Consider the following 6,000-nt stretch of genomic DNA (forward strand, 5'->3'; position numbering starts at 1 on the left):
GATTTTGATTTACAATTTAAGGATTTTGTTAGGTAAAAAAGCACCCCTCCCCCGAATGAACTAATACAGAACCCCCATTGTAGTTAGAACTATTGATAGAGCAATCATACGTACGTATAATTATGAGCTTTTGTTTAACTATGTACCACAAGAGAGGAGGGTACATACCACCATGCCCCACCCATGCATTTTATGTAACCTGTGGTGTTCATGGTTAGTTTAAAATATAATTATATAACTATTGAGTGGCAAACAAAGAATGTAGAAGAGTGTAATTGTGTGGGCAGTTGAATTTATATGTGCTAGTAAAAATTACCATAACTTTGAAATGGAATATGCTATGAACTTGCAACAAGTATCAGCTTGTGTATTGGATAACGATCTTCAATTTGGCACCTAGATTGAACAAATTGAGTGTTGTATAGGTGATAATTATATAGACAAAGGTAAGCATAAAATGAACTGTTGTCTGTAGAGGACACCAAAGATCAAATCTGCAAAGGCTCCATATCTCAATATACACTCATGGTAGGTAGGAACAATGTGCAAAGTTTCATATTAACTGCACAAATTTCTCATTTTTGCTAGCTATGCTGCTCAACAGATAGTATGATTTTTGCAAATATTTTTCTCCAAAAATTATAAGCTCAACTGGAGCCCATACATTTTTATACAGAGTTCTGTTGAAATAATCTAATAAATTATACACTTGTACTCAAAATACTCTAATAGAACAGTCATTTCCAATTTCAGGGGATGAACAAATAAATAAGTATGTATTAAGCACTATTATATACAGCTAATAGTACAGCTGTACATGTGTTACCATGCTTACCTAATTGCTTTTATTTATATACAGTTGTACATCCAAATCTCTTAAATTTTGACAAAGCAAAACCTGCAAAAATTTACACATGCCCACCACTGATATGTACAGCTATATATAAGAGCATCTCAATCTAACATATCTTTATGGTGGGGTAGAGCAATACATGTACATACATTTTTTTTAAAAATTTTATTTACAGCCTGTTTAAAATTGCTACACAAACTGAGTTTGAAAAGGTGGAGAAAGGAGAAAAAAATCAATGACTGGACCGTAGCTTGAACTTGCAGCCATCTGATTAATGCTCGAACACTTACAGGAGTCTGCCAGGCGGTCAGGGTATTTTCTCCATATCAATTTCATGTATATGTATCCATAGGAACATGTGTGCCTTAGGCCTTTTATTTCCTGTCTGCATCTTTTTTTCAAAAAGGTGTGTGTGTGTGTGTGTGTGTGTGTGTGCGTGCGTGCGTGTGTGTGTGCGTGTGTGTGTGTGTGATTTTTGTCTGCCACTACTTTTGTTCACAAATACATGTAATCACCTTCATTGGGTAGTCAAGGATAAGTCTGCTGAAGAAGGCCGCAAAGAGCAACTCGTGACTTTTTGCCATTGTTTGCTATTAGTGTGCTTGATTACTTAGTTGCTTGCTTAACTGCTAGCCTGTGCTTCAACAGTTATACATAATACAGTAGTCACATTTCTTTCAATTATTGTATTAGAAATACGGTGAACTACACATATCCCTAAGAGTAAAGCTTTAATTTGTAATCTGTCTATATATTTACTGAGCATCAACAAAACTTGTAATATACGGACCTAACCTGTAGTGAAGAACTGAAGATGAAACTTGCTCTACTCTGATACTATAGCTGGTATACCACAGCAACTGTAGTATATAAATGATGGCCACGGCTTGTGGCTACGCTTACCAAATATGGTGTAAGTTTGCACATTGTACAAAATCCTCACATAAACAATAAACATGTATGTCTCTAAGAACAAATACCTAATTCAACCAACTATTAATGATGAAATAGAATGGATTTTTGATGAAATCCTATCCCCCGGCCTTTGTGGATTCTTCAGTAATCTTGAGTTATACTTTTCTTGTCGATTGAAAATGTAGAATGCTGAAGCTGCTAATAATAATTATTCCTGCTGTAACGAGTGCTGTTTCCCTATAAATGTTAAGGTGTAATCCTGCAGCTATACTAGTTGACATTAATCCCTACTTTAGTCCAGGGGCGGATCGGGGGGGGGGGGGGGGGGGGCTTTGGGGGCTGAAGCCCCCCCCCCCCCATCATATTTAGGCTTTACTTGATCAATATGCTGAGTATTATAATGAAATTTTGTCTTAGCATATATGATCACTAATAATACAAATACTCATAAAACCACCTTATAAACATTTTTCCAAGGTATTATCAGTGGATTTATGCTAAAGTTTATGCAACAAGGACCCGGATCAGCATTGGAGGTAGTCTGGCGGCGCCCGCCCCTTCGCATAGAGTAAGGGTCTGGTATGCTTAGTATAGTGGAGTTGTACCGGATTACCAAAAACTGGTGCAACCAATCAGAACGCTCCACGTTTAATCAGCGCATTTTTGTGTATGTTACGTCAAAAGAAGGAATCAAATGCCCTAACAGTACTGAAGAAACAAAAGGAGTTAGCTAATAAAGAACAAAGAGAAGAAAGTGTTATATCGGGAAGGGATTTTCGCCTTGTTTGATACGCGAAAAAACCATGTTACGCTCTGATTTCCTAGGTAGGGAGACATGTGTCTTTTATAAAAGTAGACCAATCCACTTTCGCCTATGTAAAGGAGAAGAAAGTTCAATATCTCTGCCACAGTTTTGGGTGAGGCACTTCCGTTAAAGCCATTTTCGTTACGTCATTACATTCAAATTAAATTCCTCCAGAACAACTCGGTGATACTAAGCATACCAGACCCTTACTCAATGCGAAGGGGCGGGCGCCGCCAGACTACATTGGAGGTGTACAAGATCGAGATACTCTAATAGAGCAGTCAGCTAACTACTCTAATAGAACATTCACTGGAAACATGTAGTTGGTTCTGTTGTGGAATTTTTCCAAATCTGCCTGCACCTATACATACAATGAAGTGCATTGGTCTGTTTAAAGGGCTTCATTCATCTACTTGTGTACGTAGTTAATATGTATGACAATACTTAATTCAGGTACACAATTTCCATTGAAAATGATCTCAGATTCAATCTTGTATTGTTCAAATGTCAAAAGTTTCCACTTTCAACATATTATTATTCTAACATGCACCTATTCAGTGTTGTGCAATTGTGAGAGGGGTGCATCATGTACTTGGTTGCCTGTACCTACCCAAACTTTTCCATTAGTAACATACTTCAGAGTCAGAGAGCCATACCTATAATCTAAAGGCAGTATATAAAATATCTACAGGCAGAAAATATTATGAATTTTATGTGGAAATGTCTCCAAATTGCAGTATTTTAGCATCTATTTTTCAAAATTTTCCTGGGGGGGGGCATGCCCCCAGACCCCCCTAGTTCCAGCATGCGATTCGCACACCTCTACCCAAGAGATTAGTACCTTGAGTTAGCCCCCCTCCCCCCTTTTATAAATCCTAGATCCGCCCCTGTAGTCATAGCTATACTATTAACAGGGCAAAGTAGGAATTAAATGTCAGCTAATATAGCTGCAGATGTAGATGACCTCTCTTGTTTCATCACTATATCTGTGCTCCTTACTCAAATGTAAAATTTCTAATCTTTCATTTCACTTGTCATTTTATGATTCAAAATATTTGTGTAAATATGCCATTGTAACATGTGGTTATTGCTGTAACTTTCATTGGTAAACAAGAACACGAAATTATAACTGTATATAGCAAAAGTCCTGGACCAACTACATAAATCAACAATACGATTACAAACTATGTTTGCCCGTTGTATGTAATGATTGTACTATGGAGACTATGTACTTTAATCGAGCTCTTGGTGTTTTCAAATATTGGTGCAATCATGTTGTCATTATTAGTTTCAATCACTGTAACTGTCTGATACCGTATTAAAATACATGGCTGTTCTATCTCAACCTTCAGAGGATTAAAAACAAATACCTGGTAAGTTAGCCCAATTAAGAAGTAAACTAGAATGATTTAATTTAATTAATTAATTAATTAACCCTTATCACCCTACATTATTTATTAGTGCAAAGTGTAGAAAGCTTTGCAAAGCCTTTTGTTAGAGAGTACAGCTATAAGGTCCTGTAGAGAGATCAACTAGAAACAAGTCACCCTGTAGAGAATTGAACAAATCACCCTGTAGAGAGTTCAACTGCAAACAATTCACCTTTTATAGTGTAGAAAATTCAGGTACAAATGTAATAAGTCTATAATATTATGTTACTAGTCATTCAGTGGGGAGTCAGTTAGTAATACAGGTTATCCAGCAGATAGTTCTATACAATTGGGTAAAACTGTAGAGCATTCAGCCACGTAAAAGTCACCCTTGAGTTATGTAACACCCTATACAGGATTCAGTTATGTAACATGTCACCTTATTAGCTACATACATATTTATGAATCATTTTGTTCAGCTTTAATTAATATAGAAATATTTTAATTAGACACAAAATATACACACAAATATACATAGAGAAGCTTTGTCTTATTCCTGTAGTAAGGATAAAATGAAGCCCTAAAGCCAGCTTACGGTGGCTTGCAATTATTACAAAAAGACTCATAGTGATATCTAAACAAAAGCAACTGCAAAAAAAACTGTGGCTAGAGTGAAAAAATGGCAGGCAAAAATGGCTGTGATGGTAGTTTAAAATTTTCAATAACAACTAGGTGAATTGTGTGCCAAATTTACAATGGTAAATGTAATTATGACATCTGCCTTAATTAATGGATATTCTAATGTGTTTTCTTAATAAGTGACAACCACAGTGAGTTTTTGACCATGGTCAGTAAGTGGGCTATCAAAATCAGTGCATTAACCAGGGGCGGATCCAGACTTTTAAAAGGGGGGGGGTTCCACTTTGGAATTGCAACTTCAGCCTAGCTGTAAGTTGAAGATCAAAAAAAAAAAAGGTCATCACCTGCTGACAATAGCTGCCCCTCACCATAGATGCCATCACAAACTACATTTCCTTATTTATAGCAACTAGATACATAGCTCGCTACACTGCTCCTCAAAAAACTACTGTGACTGCTCTATTAGAGTATCTCGAGTAAGAGAGGCTCTTTCAAAAGGGAGGTTCCATGGAACCCTTTGAACCCCCCTGGATCCGCCCCTGTTAACTGACCTGCTGAGATATAAAGATATAAACAGTTTGTATATCTTTTATGATAAAGCCCTAATATTACTTGTGTGAGTTACATAATGGTTTAGTTGCAACTACTGTACTACATGCATAGTCCTGGCACTTAATATAATCTTGCATTTTACACTCTCAAATTCTTATGAGATGTAACTGATAATCCCATGGAAACATGTTGAACCTCTGTTATGACTGCCAGGTTGGCTTCCTTCTGCAATTACTGGGGTTTTTATTTTGGTATAATTAATTGCCAATCTAGTCCATCTATGGTTTGAACTGGTGTGATGCACAGTATTTGTGTCCTGGGTGATTAAGAAACACTATTTTCTATAATTCATACATACACTAGAATTGTAGGTGACTATATTCTGTAAGAGTATTTCTGCTTTTCAATTCCTTATACTTTACACTTTGCATAGCTGCACCTGTTGGCTATGTCAGCATTTGCTCACTGCTACGTATGTGTCTATTATAGCTATGCCCCTAATTTTGCAGCCAAAATTGATGGAATAAATCAGGGGCAGTAGCAGGTGGAGAATACAAGCCAAGAGTGTGCAGTGGTGGATTCAGGATTTGGCAAAGATGGGGGGGGGGGGGGGGGACTGCAACAGGATAGTAGATACATTGAGCAGGGTCTGTGGGTCACATCCACCTAGAAGCTGAAGGTATTAAATTTTTACATGTAGCGATACAGATTATAGTTCACAGGTGTGTTACATTGTACAGCTGTATGTAGCTATCTACATTTTTTTACAAAAGTGGTGGGATATATGGAAAGGGGGGGCGGCGGTAAAGTGCTTCAAATTTTAATTACAGTGGGGGAAAATGGAAACTTAAAAGCATCAATTCTTG

At 37.0% G+C, this 6,000-nt stretch overlaps 1 long non-coding RNA gene across 1 annotated transcript in view; it reads left to right on the forward strand.

Moving 5' to 3' along the window:
- LOC136246950 (uncharacterized) overlaps positions 1 to 5,739 on the forward strand; it is a 9,344-nt gene extending 3,605 nt beyond the window's left edge. The window contains exons 2-3 of the long non-coding RNA XR_010696940.1: positions 1,029 to 1,165; positions 5,624 to 5,739. This is a non-coding gene — a long non-coding RNA (uncharacterized lncRNA). The remainder of the gene's footprint in view (positions 1 to 1,028; positions 1,166 to 5,623) is intronic.
- Positions 5,740 to 6,000: the final 261 nt, after the last annotated feature.

Source organism: Dysidea avara, chromosome 2 (genome assembly GCF_963678975.1).
Source record: "Dysidea avara chromosome 2, odDysAvar1.4, whole genome shotgun sequence".
Classification (NCBI taxonomy): Eukaryota; Metazoa; Porifera; class Demospongiae; order Dictyoceratida; family Dysideidae; genus Dysidea; species Dysidea avara.